The sequence below is a fragment of the Cryptomeria japonica genome, chromosome 10 (assembly GCF_030272615.1).
Source record: "Cryptomeria japonica chromosome 10, Sugi_1.0, whole genome shotgun sequence".
Lineage (NCBI taxonomy): Eukaryota > Viridiplantae > Streptophyta > Pinopsida > Cupressales > Cupressaceae > Cryptomeria > Cryptomeria japonica.
Genome location: NC_081414.1, coordinates 466,192,938 through 466,210,813, shown reverse-complemented (window position 1 = coordinate 466,210,813; position 17,876 = coordinate 466,192,938).

The following is a 17,876-nucleotide window of genomic DNA, read 5'->3' as shown; positions in this document are numbered from 1 at the left end:
GTAATGGTGGATTAATATGAATTTTTAAATAAAAGTTAATTTAGCAAATCCACCAATGGATCGACATTAATAGTTAGAGCAATATGGTAAACGAATACCTCTACCGGATAATGCCTATGCTGATTTAAATTTCTATTATTGAATTTGGTTATGTAATGGTAAGACTTGATATGATAGTGTTTGGTCATAAGTCGATCAAGCCCCTAATTAGGATACCGTCAAACAAGAGAATCTAGGATTGTTTTTTTTTTTTTTTTGTTATTCTAAAAAGGATCACTGTGTAATAATCAATCGAGGTAGATGTTGAATAGTGTATGTGTTTGCCTAAAGGGAAGAGATGTAAAAGACATGTAAATTTGTAATCTTAACTATATTAAATGCCAGAGGGGTCTTGCAGTTGAGCAGACCCGGAGATGTAGCCCTTCAGGGGTGAACTCCGAGATCATATCTGTGTTATGCGATGTGTTAGCTTACTTTGTTTTATGCTTTAAATTATCATGGATGGTTGTATTCTTGTATAAGTGTATGGTGGGGAATTTAACGAATTTAAATCTAAGTGCATAAATTTATTCATCTTGACAAATGTAGTAATTAGGTTCATGAAAGAATGTAAATGAGATTATGGAAAAGTATTTTGAAAATGTGAATTAAAAGTAGTATTAGTGAAGAGAATCTTGTTGGGTTACATTAATGGATTAACTTGTTATTAAGCATATAAATGGAACGAATGTGAATGGAAAACAAAGTTAGAATTAATGTTATAAATTATAAGATGAAGTTTAAAGGATGAACCTCATATGGGTATTTACCTTCTTACCTTAGTAAATGAGTATCGCCATGTTAATTATACTTCGCTTTATCAGATGAATTTACTTAGTTGTTTATGTTTTAATCTTAACAAATAATCTCTATCAGATTAATTTTATACAAAGGATGAACTCAACTAGCCTTCCATAGTTATAACCCAAATAAGTGAATTTCTTTATGATTGCTAAAAAAAAAAAAAGAACTGAAAAGGGAAGGATTCAATTAGTTGTTTATACATTAAATCTTAGTAAAAGTACCTCTCTCATATTAGCTTCATTTAACTAAAAAGAGTGATATGCAATAAGATAATTGTATTTTAATCGTAATGGGAGAACATCACTATGAACTTATACTTTAAATCCTGAAATGACGAATTTCATCTTGCTAACTATATTTTAATTTAAAGGATGCTCTCATGTGTCCTAATACATTTTCATCTTAATGAATTTAGTCCTTCTATTTGCATTTATTAAAACTTCAATGAATGAACTCTATGGCTACTTGCATTCTATCCTCCATAAAGAAACTATGAATCTTTAGTTTGGTTATGCTCAAACCTTAATGAGGGAACCACACTCTATTAATGGGAGTTTAATCCTTAATGAACGAATTCTTCTTATTAACCATACTTTTAATATTCAAGAAAGATATCAATGTGGGTGAACATCTTAAAACCGAATGAATGAACTTCGTTATTTAAATTGCATTAAACCTTAAGGGAGGCCTCTTAAATTAATTAGGTGTTAATGTGCATTGAGTAAATAACCTCACAATGACCTCCTAACCACCCTAAGTAAACGAACGCTTCCTAAAATTATAAGATGTCAAATCATTGAACATATGTATAATCAAGTCTTATGCATTATCTCGCAAATTAAGATATCCAGTTAAATGGATCAAATGACGCAAGTTGAGTTAGGTGTAAGGTTATGTAATCGCGTTGGGAAACTCCTTAGGTTCGTTTAGCCTTCTGTTGTGTTATCTATGTTTCAGATAACTCCAAATTATCTTAATGTTGTATTAAATCAGTAATACTCTTAACTATTATTATAAAAAAAATATATTTACACTCTATTTGAGTGTTTTTAACTTAAACCCTTAGGGGTTTCCTGGTGGGGCATTACAACCCGTGTCAGTCTTCTTTATCCCGTGACTCTGTCACTCTATCCTATCTTGTCAGTCCTTTCTAGCCTTTCTTTCTTATCGAGAGATTGTCTGTGATCTTTTCAGACATTTTCATCCAATCTCTCGAGGGGGCATATCATTCCCATCTTGGAGCAACTTTGTATCAGTTCATCTTATCTTCTTTGAAACAACACGACAAGTTACATTGTCTCAAAGAGGGGCAAAATGTAGACACCTAAAATTGTCCTGTCTAATTAAATAAATATCTTTATTTATTTAATTATTTTAAGCCTAATTCTTCTATTAATTAAATCTTTATTTATTTAATTCATTCATTTATCCTCTTCTAGCCTTATTTCTCATTTAAATAAATACTTTTTATTTATTTAAATGATCTATTTCCTAAATTAAATAAATATATTTTTTATTTAATTGATCCCACTTCCTCTATTAATTAAATAAATCTTTATTTATTTAATTAATTCATTAGCCTTTTCTACCTATGACACATGTCATTCATCTCTTAATTCCTACACTACCTACCCTCTCATTATTTTCTTATTTTCTCTACCTACCCTCTAATCCTATCCGACCATTTATCTTTTACACCTCTCAATCTTATCCCTCCATTTCTTATAGTGTCTTCTATATAAGGAGATGCTTCCTTCATTATCAATCTTTCCCAAGCATTCTAGCATTCGAACTTTCATATGCAATCAAGCCTACTTGCAATCACATTTTTCGTTCTTTGTTGAGCTCTTGTGCACACATAAAATCTAAGAGCAAATATATCAAGCAAGATCAATGGAGATAGGAAGAATGGAGATTCAAACCCTATTGGACATGTGATGGTATAATCTTTGTGATTTCATTTGATTTGCATTGTCTTAGGTAATCTTCATATGTTATGGTGGATCTTTGTTGTTGTTAGGCTAGGGTTTTGTGGTTGAATCTATTTAGTCTTTCAATATTGTTATTCCATTTTTACCATAAACAATTGCAATACGCACAAAAAAACTTCTCCTTAAATGATTTCCCCTTAGATGAGGATGAGGATGTAGAATCACTTTGTTGTGGAGAGGGTGGTTGTGTTTTCTCTTGTTGTGGCTTTGGCTTAGAGTGCTTCTGCTTCTTGTTGGAGCCCTTTCCTTGATTATCTTGATTAGCCACCAAATCCATGGACTTTGAAAACTTGATAATCCCCATTTGCCTCAACTTATCCTACTCAATAATAAATAATTCTATCAATGTAGCAAAAGATGGTGTCTGGTATGAACTACTTATCATTCTTTGAGGATGGAAGCTAGAGACAAAGGCTGCATATTATGATGGAAGCTTGTGCACCAAATTGAAAACCAATTGTTCATCATCCTTGTTTATACCACAATCCAAAATTTGTGCTCTAAGCTCATTAGCTTTGGTTACATAATCCTCAATGGAATCAAAATTCTTGGGATCAAGACTAGAGAGTTGACTATCAAGCATGTACCCCTTAATCTTATCAACTTTGCCATATAAAGAAGCAAATTTGTCCCAAGACTCTTTGTCTGTTTTATATTTTTCAATATGGAAGATGAGATCTTTTGAAACATATTTCCTTAAAGTACCAATAGCCATAGATTTTTTAAGAACCCAATCTGCTTGAGCATTAGGATCAACCTTAAGATCCGTAGGTACTAATATTGTTCCATGAACATATTGTATCAAACCTTTTTCCATTAACATGCTCCAAGCATCAATTTTCCAAGAAGAATAGTTATGTATAGTTAACAAAGGAAACTTAGGTGAAACCATGATGAAACAAAAGAGAACAATAGAGATCCCCCTAAATTCACTCAATCAAGAACCCACCCCCCAAAAAAATAAAAATAAAATAAAAAATGATGATTGGGGCACTTTGTAAGTAGTGTGTGTACAATAGGCCACTTGCAATCAATGGAAAAGTGGACTTCTGATTATGTTTTACAACTGCCAAAATTAGGCTCTTATAGACTCAAATCAAAAATATAAATGATCTCCAAGCAATTACAAGTACCAAATAGGCCAAAAAATGACCAAATGTTGAAACTACAATATCCACTCAAAATCACTACAAATGATGGCATATTATGAAAGTAGACAAAAAATTATGCACTTAAAAAAAAATAGCACCTGAAAAGGAGTTTGTACGAGTCTAAATAGAGGGCCTCTATAGTTGCAAAAACAAGGATTGGACAGGTACAGTCACCAAAAACTAAATTTTCTAAAAAATATTTCTACCAAAACCAAAAAAAATCACCACCACATGAAAGTACATGAAAAAATAGCCTAAATAAAAAAAATTGCACCCAAAAAGGAGCACAATTGAGCAAGTTATGGGCCTTCAAACTTGGGCTAAAAATCAAAACTGCTCAATGAAGAGGGGGCCAAAAAAATTCAAAAAAGGTGTTGACGTCAGCACTTCAAGAGCATAAAATTGACTGTCATATGGCCGTCAAAAAACAGTCGCACCCCCTGCATGGCTATCTGTACAGTACGAAAAATGATGATGTGGATGCTGACTAGACTGTACAGAAGGTTGACTAAGCAGATGGGTGGCGTATGACTGCTGACGTGGTAGATGATGTGGCTGATCATACACATGATGTGGTATTGATGTTTCACTATGCGGGTGTTGATGTGTCTTGCTGACTAGGCAAGTGATGTGGACACCATGTGTTGTGTTGACTGGGCACTAATATGATTGTTTGACTCAGCGTACGATCTACTGATATGTTAATCCTATGTGGCAGGTGGTTGTGCGGTTCAATGAATCAGATTGCATCGTGTATCTCCAAGGCGATGGGTCTTGGTGAATATCGAGCCGCCAAGTGTCCGTCGTGAGCACTATCATTGTTGTTGCATGAGCTAGTAGCAGATGACCGCGTGGCTGTTGAGTCACTAGGTGCAGTGAGCGGTTGGTTGTTGCTAGCAATGGCACATGGAGCTGAGTGAAAGCCGGAGGCCAAAGGCAGAAGGGAAAAGACTAGCAGTGGCCAAGCGGAGCCAGGATCAACGACCTAGAAAAGATCGGGTGTCGGCGGGAGCTAAGAACCGACAAAGGTATGAATGGTGGGAGTCGTAAAAAACTGAAACTGGTATAAGCCCCATGACAGGGAGGAAGCCATGACAATTGCAGTATGGGCACTGCATAGATTAATGCAGGCAAAGTACGGTGGCGGGGGGTGACTTCCCCCTGTAAATATAATATTTATATTTTTTTTATTTTTTTTATTTAAATACAATTTTTATAATAATATACAAAATTTATGCAAACAAAAAAATTAAAAATTAAAAGATAAATTTGCAGAAATAAAAAATATTATTATTATTTTTTAGCAAATCTATACCGCTTAGCCAAATTGGTTAAATTTTTTCTCCAAAGCCCCAAATGTAATTTTCACCAAATATAGTTGAATTTATGCTCAAATTCATGGAAATGGCCTCCTGGATGCAACAATGAGGTTGAAATTGCCACAGGACGCACCCAAAATGAGAAGCTCCCCAGATCCAAAAATATAATGCTCCAAAATCTCTCCAAAAAGACTACTCAATGAAGCCCCAATGGCTTTGATACCATGTAAGAATTTGTTGAAAATAGCCAAGATCTAGAGCACAATGAATAGCACTGTAGACACCTAAAAATGGTCAACGCTTGCGAAATCATACTTTAACATTTGCGCATTGCCTTATTTTAGGTTTTTACGTCGCATTAACATTTTCTCCTATGTCACGCACTTGGTCTTTATCATTTGCGAGCATCGAGTCCTTCTTCTGCATTCTTCATTTATCTCGCTCTCAAATTTGGTCTTGTCGATAACAATATTTGTCATGAATTTGGTCGGTCTTATCTTGTCGTATCAAATGTGCATATTCATTTGTCATTATTTTTGGACATCGTCAATCCTAATTAGGGTTTTGTCCTCTTATCGATCTTGTCATCGATCGTTGTCATTTTTCAATCTTGTCATCATGCGATCAATTTGTCATCGATCCTTGTCTTCTTGTCAATTTTGTCATTTTTTGCGATCAATTTGTCATCAATCGTCGTCTTTCTCAATTGTGTCAATTTGGATCAATTAGTCATTGTTCCTCATCAATTGGCGCATTTGTTAATCAAATCATTTGTCAGCATTGGTCCTTTATCAGTCAGAATCATGATTAAATCGAATCGATATCGATTATCCTTTGTCAAGACCTAATTGTCATCCTTGCATTTCTAATTCATCTTCTAGGGTTTTATGATTTATTCATTTAATCCTGTTTGTCATTTCTCTCTCTAGGTTAAATAAATTATTTATTTATCCTAGGTCTTCGAGTCACAATTAAATGTTTATTTAATTGGCTAATTATTCCTCTTTTTGTGAATTAATTAATAAATGACAAATTATTAATTAATTTACCTAATTTCACATCATTCCTAATTTCCTAAATTCCTCAATTTCTAAATTCCCTCTTCGTGAATTAATTAATAAATGAAAAATTATTAATTCATTCACTAATTTCCTATTTCCTCATTTTCTAATTTCCTATTTCCTATTTTCTATTTTTCTAATTTTCCTAATTTCTAATTCAATTTCCTCCTATTTTCCTCCTAATTTCATGGGAATGACATTTCAGTTTGTCATAATTTGTCATAATTGACAATCAATCAATTTTTGACATAGAAATTTGTCATAATTTTGTCATAAATTATCAATCAATCAATTTTGCATAGAAAGTGCAAATTTGTCATAATTTGTCATAATTGACATTCTTGATTTGCAATTTCCATTTGAATCTCTTCATGCTAATTTGATTATCTCTCCAATTTGTCTATAAATTGGATGAATTTCTTCAATCTCAATCTAATAATCACGTTATCGAACTAATCATTTTGTCAAATCAATCATGCTTCGAGTATTCTTGCGCTACAATCTTGTCTACTTGCTTTCATCTCATGTGTATGCACTTGTAGGTGAGATCCACAACAAAGCTATTTGAAGGAGAAAGAAGGACAATGGAGCCACATAAACCAAACATTCAAATCTGCATTTGGTTTGCTTAATTTTCAAATCTTGAATGTTTTGTTTCCATGCCTTTATTGAGTGTGTTAGGATTGATCATTGCATTTGAGCTTTCGTGATTGAGCTATGATTAATTTGATATTCGCTTTGATGATTTCCGATTTCCTAGCTACATTAATTGGTGAACCCGACGTGAACTAACCACTTAACCATGCTTTTGAGTGCTTTTGAGTTGATTTGCAGGTCAAAAAGCCAAGAAACAGGGTAGTGCAGTGTTTTCTGGGAACTTCTGCGCCTGTGTCAAGCATTCTGCGCCTGTGTCAGACATTCTGCACCTGTGTCAAGGACATTTTGCGCTTGTGTCAGACATTCTGCGCTTGTGTCAGACATTCTGCGCTTGTGTCAGACATTCTGCGCCTGTGTCAGACATTCTGCGCCCGTGTCAGACATTCTGCGCCTGTGTAGGGCCAGAAACAGAGGTAAAAGATAGTGTTTTTCACTTGCAAATTGTTTTCTTTTGCATTCTGTTTCTTCTTTTTTTGGTTTTGTTGGTACTGATTCTCTGTGCAAAACCTTGGCATATGCATGACAAAGACAACAAATGAAACTACTAACACATTTTATGCAGGTTCGATAGTCAAAGACTAAACATATCAAACTTCTGACTTGGGTTTTGCAGGTTGCCTTGGACTACAACTAAACTTTGTGTTTGCAATTAATGTTTAGGCACCTAGTATGATTTCTAGATAGGATGGAATGAATATATGTTTGCTTTGATTGTTGAGTTTGACATTGGAGTAGGAGAGTATGTTCTCATCCTTCTTAGGGTGATCAGAAATCCAGATCTTTGATACCATGCTCATGTTTTTGATTGTGTGTCACCTTTAGAGGGCCTGCCTTCCCGACCATTTTCTTTTGCAAGCAAGTGATAATCGTGAGAAGGGAACGACCCAAAGTGAGTACAACTAGAATACCTTGGCATTCTAACTCACTATAAACAAATACCTGATGGGCGAAAGCTTTGAAGGAAGTGTTACGTGGGAATTGCAGTTACTTGGGAAGTGATGACCCTTGAACTCTTTCTCATATCAACATCTAAGTAGGACCTCACGGTCTAAATCACGCTTGCGCGACTACATTTTTTTGGTATCTTGATGGGCTTAATGTCTCAATCACGCTTGCGTGACATCAAGGAGTAACGCTTAACAGAAATCCTTACTAAACACCTTGTATTTAGAGGCCAAAAATCCTTCTAGTTGCTTGAGAAGGACAAGTTTGGATACTTGGAAGAGATACTAAGTTCACCATGGGGAGATTTCCATGGGGACTGATGCTTGGCTGCCCTGAGAAGTGAGTGCCATGGAGGGGAGCCCGTGGGGTCAAGCATATATGTATTCTCCTTGAATCCCATAATGAGTCTACCTCTCAAGTACCTACTGTCCTTGCCTACCATAAGAAATGTGTGAATGAGCATGATTGTCTTGAGTCTATGTTAAAATATCTTGTCTTCTTTACTGGTCAAAAGTTGAATTGCATCTCGTTTCAAAAACAAGGCAAATTGATTCAAAACAAGGTTAAACACAAGAACATTTCATCCAACAAAGTTAAAAACACCTTCAAACATGGTTGTCAAACATTTTTCAAAATCTTGTCTCAACATTCATGTCACTTAGATTTAGGTCCTCCATTGTCCATACTTAGGGCTTAGAGCATCATTCTTGCATTCCGCTTGGTTCATTTCATTTAGGTGTCCATTTGCATGTCCTTATTAGGTTCTCATTTAGGTGTCCATTTGCATGTCATTATTAGGTCCTCACTTAGGTGTCATATTGCATGTCCAACATTAGGTTCATCCTAGGTTTGCATTTTGCAAATTCATTGTCAACTACCAAGGTTAGGTTTCACCTAGGTCATACTCCTTTGCATATCAATAAGGGTCATCCATTTTGCATGTGTCCTCTTGCATTAGAGTAATACCATTTCATAATTCAAACTTAGGTTGACATTGTCATACATTTGCATTTGCATACCCTAGGTTTCTTCATTAAGCTTAGGTCATTATCATATCATATTAGGGTCACTTGCATAGTAATTGTCCCTTAGCATATAGTGTCAAAACTAGGTTTTGTCATACTTGAGTAATCCAAATCTTTGATAAATCCTAAGTCATTGTTAAGAAGTCTAGACCTTATCAAACCTTTTCTCTTTATGTCATTATTGTCATTTGGTCAAACCTAGCTTAGTATCCAAGCATATAGGGGAGACGTTGTCATTTGTCCTTTTGTCATTTGGTCCTTTTGTCCTTTGAGGTCTAGACATCATTTCAATTTCCTAAGGGTCTCTTTTAGATTTGCATTCCAAAATTTTTGTCAAAATCTTGAAAAACAACCAAAAACATAGATTGCACTCTTGCCATAGATTGCATTTTCATCTATCTAGTTTGCATTTAGTTGCATATCATATATTATCCTTGAAAAATTCCAAAAATATTGCATTTGCATAGTGACATGTCTATTGAAACAAGGTTCCAAGCACCAATGATGCAACAAAGTTTGACATATCAACCGACAATGCAATCACAATTCTATTCAACCCAACAACAAGGCAATATCGATCAAACTTTTTATGATGAAACAAGTCTCCAAATACAAAAAACTAGAGGAGAAACTAGCTCAAGAAAATGAGATTTTGGAACAAAGAGTGAAAAACATTGAGAAGAATAGATCACAAATGTCCAAAATGTTTCAAAAATTTCTAGGTCGAATTCCAAAGATTGAGCCAATTGATGTAAGATATCTTCTTGAACGATCAGACATACCAGCTCTCCTCTCCCAAATAGAGATGATGAAACAATTTCAAGAAAAGAGACAACATCAATTTCAACATTATGTGCCTCCACAACAAGAACAAGAAGGTGTTTACTATCAATCAGATTTTCAACCATCACAACCAATTGTTCAATAGTTCGAACATTTCCAACAGACACAACCAATGGTCCAACATATACAACCAATACAACCAATGGTCCAATTTCAACAATATGTCCAACCAACTATACAATGTCAACAAATAGTTCAACCAATGGTGGAATATCAACAAGTTCAATCAACATATCAATGTCAACAACCACAACCAAACATTCAAAAACAAAGGTTGCAGCACACACCAAGCCAAGTTTCAAACATGTCAGAACAATTGAACCAAGTCCAATATCAAAACATGACATCAAATCAGAACCAACTTCTTACCAAACAAGTTCAAATTCTAGATACAACCATGTCAAAACCTCGAAAGAAAGGTGGCTTTATTGCAAGTCTCTTAAGGAACCTACCAAGTGAGTTCTTTGAAGAAGATAAAGATAATACAATTATGTCTAGCAATGCCTCATCCCCCCATAAACAAATTGACTCTCCAGTGGCATCTATCCCTACACCTTTAGAAGTTTCACAAGAACCTTCCATATTGTCCTCACCAAATAATACACCCAAGGATGCAATTACCCAAGGGCTATCCATAATTGATTGCCAAAATAATCCAATTCATGATGCACATCCTTGTCATGTTTTAGAAATATTAGACCTAATGCCACCATGCACTTTATTGCCATTACCTATTTTAGAGGACCCCATTTCAAGTCCCTCTTCCTCATGTTCAAGCATTGATTCCTTGCCAGAATCCATCACAAATGTTCAAAATGCATTTCCTTCATGCAAAAACATTGATTCATTGTCTGAATCCCCCATGCATATCCAAATTCCAACCTCATGTCAAGAGGATAATTTAGAGCATGAAGAAATGTGTCTTAAAACAGATCAAGATCAAGATCCCTAAACCTTATCATCCCATCCAATTGTTGACCAAGATCCCATCTTCCCAGACACTCACGATGATTCCCCTATTCTTGTCCATCCTGTCCAAGATCCTATTGACACTCCATTCCCCGAGCAAGATCAAGATATCCCAGTCCATTTGATCCCAAACGATCCCCTTCCATTTCATGAAAAAAATGTCCTTTCAAATCCCATTGACATTCCACTTCCTAAGAAAGATCAAGATATCCCTTCCATCCTTTCCGATGATCCCATTGAAAGTCAAGAGAAAAGCACCTTTAAAGAGGAATCCAATGATCTTCCTCCTTGTCAAGATCAAAGTATCCTTCCAAATTCATTTCCAACACAAGACCCTATCATTCCTTCAGATCCTCCACAAGATCCACTTGTTCCTCCATCTCCACATCCTAATCCAGCATATCCACTCCAAGATCACATTTCTTTTGATGATCCCATTGTTTCTCCCATTCCATCTCTTGAAGAGCCTGTCATTGAACCATGTCCACTACACAATCCTAGTCCCCCTCACGATCCTAATCTTCCTCATGATTCTAATGTGTCAGTGCAAGATGTTCATGAACCCTCGACATGCATAATGGGTTCTTCCACTTTGGTGCAATCCGATCCACTTCAAGATCTCATTATTTCTCTCATATCATATCCACCTCATAATGGACTCACGTCTTCTTCCCAAAGAAAAGAGTCTCCTACAAGACAAGATATTCATAAAGGCAAAGGAGTAGACCTTCATGAGAAAGAACCCCTCCATATCAAAGAAGATCTTAAGGGTCATGTCTACACAACTCACTCTCAAGACGTTGGTATCCCTCCATCACAATCCAAACATATCCCTTCCCCATCATACCTTCCATCCATCTTAGGTCCTTATATCCCTTCATCCTCTATGCAAGGTCAACAAAGGCACACATCCTTGAGTAAATTTCATCCATCCAAAAGAAGTCCATTTCATTCCTATCCATCCATGCATTCCTTTCCTCCTCCAAGCAATTTGGATGCCAAGTATAAATGTCATAAGTCTAGCAATCCACATGTATTCGAGGATCAACATGTCCAATATAGTTGACATGTCAAAACAAAGAACAATATGATCTATAAAGAAAAATATATATCCAAAAAGCCACAGAGGCCCACTGAGAAAAATAAAGCAAAGTCAAAATATATATGGGTTCCTAAATCCCTTGTGCAAGCAATGCACTCCAAGGAACCACAAAAGCATGAAAAATAAAAAACCATGTGGATCCCTAAGCGGCTCCTTGAAGCACAAAAGCCTAAATAAACAATCAACTTGGCATCCAAAATTGCTATTCCTCCATCCAAATCTTCCAAGTCTATTTCTCCATCACCTTCTTCATCCATTTTGGGCCCTTATGTCCCAAAATCCATAGCCTTTCCTCCATCCAAATCTCACAATCTGAGATCCATTTTTCCTCCATCAGTCCATCACCCCTCAAGGTGTGTGCCAATGTCGATCTTGCCAACATTTCTATCCACTTAGGCACAGTTCTTCCAATACCCTATCCATTATCCAATGCATATTTTCCTCCATCAGTCCATCACCCCTCAAGGTGTGTACCAATGCCGATCTTGCCAACATTTCTATCCACTCAGGCACAGTTCTTCCAATACCCTATCCATTATCCAATGCATATTTTCCATCCTTCCATCCCTCTGGTCCAATCCTTTACATAAATCCTTGCCTTAGTTTCATATTATTTTCCATGTCCTTATCCTACCAATGTCTTTAAGCATACTTTTAAAGGTCATGGTCCATTTTTTTTCAAGGCTACTACCCAAACAATAAGACGCTTGAGTCGTTCTTCCATCCCCTATCATGTGTCCATCTTCTATTGAAAAAGTCAAAATACAAAAAAAAAAAAAAGAAAAAAAAAAAAAGAAAAAAAAAAGTAAAGCAAAAAATAATTCGTCCACTGGTGAAAATCTGGCAAACAAGCGCCTTGGGCAAGTACCATGATGAAAACCTGGCAAACAGGCATCATGCATAATTTATGAACTTCTTGCACACCACACTTGGGGGCAGGTTTTATCCTATCATATCCTTTTGTCCTTCATTGTTCCATTATCCTATCGAACCCATGACATACTCCTTCATATCCTATTGCCCTTCATTATCCTATCATACCATGTCATACTCCTTCATGTCCTATTACCCTTCCTTGTCCTATCATCCCTCATGTCCAGTTTCCCTTTCCACCTTTGATCTTGACAAGGCTAAGGATCGTCATGAGCATCATGTATCTTGTTTGCAGCTTTTAGTCTATCATAGCTTTTGGTCTTTATCCATTTGCTTATTACAACCTTTCATCCATATTCCCTGGCTTATTGCAACTTTCTGCCACTATCCCTTATCCTACCCCGACCTTCAGTCCATGTCCCTTATCCATTCTTGGTCTTGCTTATCCTACCCATATCTTATCACTATCCATACACTCTTTTTCATTCCTTAATCTTGATGTGACATAAGGACACAAAATTTAAACATGGTTTCAAACATCTCTTGACATGTCCCTCATGCCATGTTCTTGCTTTACATTGTCATATCCAGTCTCTTGTCCCATCACGCCATAGCCCTTGAAAATTGCATCCACATTGTCTCCATGATAAAAGGCCTTTGTCTTCCCTCTATCCACCATCATTTCAAAAAGCCTACTTATTCACCTGTCATATTCCTTTCCTTGCTAGACACTGGGGGCAAAAATTCAAAAAAAAATCAAAAAAATTGAAAAATGTCCTGAAATAATTCATAAAAATTGAAAAATGTCCTAAAATAATTTTAAAAAAAAAAATTGAAAAATGTCCTGAAAAGATCCCTAAAAATCATATAAAGTCCTGAAAAAAATGAAAACAAGCAAAAAAATTGTAAACACTCGAAAAACAAAAACAAAAAATAAATATCCCTTTTGTGCATAAGACAAATCACTGAGCATCCCTCCAATGACACGCAATCCAACACTGCGCTTTACTGCAAATCACGCATAAACAGATGAACTTTTTCAATCAAACCAGACATTCAACCTGATCCGAATTGTCATATCAATCAACCTCAACATCGTTTGTCCTTGGCACACTATCATGGGTCTTATACAGGGTGTGGTATACTCGAAACCAGACTGTGTCCTGTCTTAGACAGGGTATCACATTCCCTGAAACCAGACAGCATGATCGTCCTATCAGCACTTTCAACTTTTGACAATGAAGATCAAGATGTTTGTTTGACTTGTTGGGATCTTTGCATCTTATCTTTTTATTGATTTATCTTCAATCATGTTCCTATGTTGCTCGATGATGTCACTAAGTGATTTAGAGTGACCGGGATGGTTCATGGTCCTTTCTTTTTTGTTGTGATTGCTGTTTGTCTGTGATGTGTCTGTCTTTTGCAAAAAGGGTTGCATTTCAGCTCTAGCCTTCAATGCCATGATGCTACGCATCCATTTTGCTACATTAAAATAAAGGTTCTCACCTACAAAGTGCATTACTGAAAGCAAATTTTTCTTCATCTCTAATTGTCCTTTGTCTCATTTCTTCTTACTAACATTTCTTCCGTCAGTTCGGATAGTCAGTTCGATCTAGTGCTCCAATTTCCCCAAACACATATGCTGCATCCTACATCCACTTGGTTAGTGCATTTGCATTACATCAAGCCTCACATCAAGCATTTTATCCATTTCATATTATAAATGTATCAAAAACACATAAAAATGCATCCATACATGTTCCACAATAAACAGTGCATAAGTCATCCATACATGGAAAATAACATATGTCATAACACATTGCATCCCATCATATCGATGCATATCATATCATATGTCATAATAATATCGGAGTACAAAATTGGACTGTCTGTCCTAAGTATGGCCCGCAGGCTGACTATATAATATCAAACTACCTAATGTCCACTGTCTCTCATAAGGAGCACGTGCCTTTGTCACTAGGTGCTTCCTCTATCCTCCTCATCCCTGCCATGTCTCACAGATGATGTCCCTCCTGGTCCTGGCTGTGGTGGTCTCATAGGTCCACTCACCCCCATGCTGCTCAATGACCTCTGAGAGCGTGCCCTGCTCTCTGTCCTCGATCGTGCCTGATATGAAGCTGCTCTCTGCTCTGGTGGCACTGCACTCTCATATAGTGTCCTCCAATGGCGTATCTCCTCTCCAGTCTCTACCAACATCTATGCCATCTCACGTGCACTGGCATCCCTAATCGACCCCATATACTCAGTGACTCGGTTCTCCCGCGTGATCAATGGATACTGTCGACTCTGCATCACAATTGGGGCATATTTTGTCAGTTTTAGGGTTTGCTCCTATGGGTTGCATTTCCTCATTTCATCCACAAATTAGGGTGTTTTTCATCTATTCTGACCTATCCTACCCTTATCCCCCCTTTTCGGATCATTTGCATGTTGTTTTGACCAAAATTAGGGTTGCCAATGCACTTCTGCACTTGTGTTCTACATCCTGCACCTGTGTATCATACCTTGCGCCTGTGTATCCCTACACAAGTGTAGAAGACCCTACACAAGCGCAGGATTCACCCTACACAAGTGCAGGAGTCCCTTTCTGCATCCCCTGTGGGCCTCGCAATGTCCTGCAAGCACGTCAAATTCATAAAATTGAAGACATGGGTTTTTAAGATACATACCGCTGCTCCCGCGTCGTCTGGTCATTTGAATGTGTGTACATGTTCTCCAAGGTGATCTGCCCTTGGAATGTTCACCATCTCTCTGCAAGTGTCCTTTTCTAGAGCAACAAATCCTCTTCTTGGGCTAGTGCAAATGAGCAAATTTCACTCTCTTTGCCTCATTTATAGATCTTTGTCAGTGCATAGATGGACATGCACTCTCTCCATCTCATGTTGGTCGCAGTCTTTTGCGTCTTCAATTGCTTGTCCTTCATGCATCCGGTCTCCGATTGTCAGTCTGTTTGTTCCTATCATGTTCTATCATTCTTATCGATCAATTGGCCTCTTTCCTAGATGTTTCCGGCCAATTCCTCGAGGGAGCATGCATATGTCATTGTCAGTATCTGGGGCATTTTCATTATCGTTCTTTGAAACAACGCTTAAAATTGCATTGTCTCAAAGAGGGGCAAAATGTAGACACCTAAAAATGGTCAACGCTTGCGGAATCATACTTTAACATTTGCGCATTGCCTTATTTTAGGTTTTTGCGTCGCATTAACATTTTCTCCTATGTCACGCACTTGGTCTTTATCATTTGCGAGCATCGAGTCCTTCTTCTGCATTCTTCATTTATCTCGCTCTCAAATTTGGTCTTGTCGATAACAATATTTGTCATGAATTTGGTCAGTCTTATCTTGTCATATCAAATGTGCGTATTCATTTGTCATTATTTTTGGACATCGTCAATCCTAATTAGGGTTTTGTCCTCTTATCGATCTTGTCATCTTGCGATCGATTTGTCATCGATCGTTGTCATTTTTCAATCTTGTCATCATGCGATCGATTTGTCATCGATCCTTGTCTTCTTGTCAATTTTGTCATTTTTTGCGTTCAATTTGTCATCAATCGTCGTCTTTCTCAATTGTGTCAATTCGGATCAATTAGTCATTGTTCCTCGTCAATTGGCGCATTTGTTAATCAAATCATTTGTCAGCATTGGTCCTTTATCAGTCAGAATCATGATTAAATCGAATCGATATCGATTATCCTTTGTCAAGACCTAATTGTCATCCTTGCATTTCTAATTCATCTTCTAGGGTTTTATGATTTATTCATTTAATCCTGTTTGTCATTTCTCTCTCTAGGTTAAATAAATTATTTATTTATCCTAGGTCTTCGAGTCACAATTAAATGTTTATTTAATTGGCTAATTATTCCTCTTTTTGTGAATTAATTAATAAATGACAAATTATTAATTAATTTACCTAATTTCACATCATTCCTAATTTCCTAAATTCCTCAATTTCTAAATTCCCTCTTTGTGAATTAATCAATAAATGAAAAATTATTAATTCATTCACTAATTTCCTATTTCCTCATTTTCTAATTTCCTAATTCCTATTTTCTATTTTTCTAATTTTCCTAATTTCTAATTCAATTTCCTCCTATTTTCCTCCTAATTTCATGGGAATGACATTTCAATTTGTCATAATTTGTCATAATTGACAATCAATCAATTTTTGACATAGAAATTTGTCATAATCTTGTCATAAATTATCAATCAATCAATTTTGCATAGAAAGTGCAAATTTGTCACAATTTGTCATAATTGACATTCTTGATTTGCAATTTCCATTTGAATCTTTTCACGCTAATTTGATCATCTCTCCAATTTGTCTATAAATTGGATGAATTTCTTCAATCTCAATCTAATAATCACGTTATCGAACTAATCATTTTGTCGAATCAATCACGCTTCGAGTATTCTTGCGCTACAATCTTGTCTACTTGCTTTCATCTCATGTGTATGCACTTGTAGGTGAGATCCACAACAAAGCTATTTGAAGGAGAAAGAAGGACAATGGAGCCACATAAACCAGACATTCAAATCTGCATTTGGTTTGCTTAATTTTCAAATCTTGAATGTTTTGTTTTCATGCCTTTATTGAGTGTGTTAGGATTGATCATTGCATTTGAGCTTTCGTGATTTAACTATGATTAATTTGATATTTGCTTTGATGATTTCCGATTTCCTAGCTACAAGCACAATAGGAGAGACAATAGATTTGATAAGAATAAACTATATTCTAATCAAGAGAAAAATGAGATCAACTGGATCATCAAAATTACATACAATGTACATGAGTCTTCTTATAAAGACAAGTCTAAGAGACAAGAGAGCACACAATGATGAAATGTGGATCAATGAGATGCAAGGGTAGGTAAGGGTAGGTAGGAGAAATAGTAAAATATTCCAAATGAGGTGAATCACCCGCCGAAGGTGGAATTATCATCCCATAATAAGTGGATATGATAAAGTAACAACAATATCACACCATAAAAGGTGGAATTTCTCCTACACACACACTCCCAATGTATGCACATCCCTAAGTGTCTCATATGAAAACTACGATGTTATGCATTTATC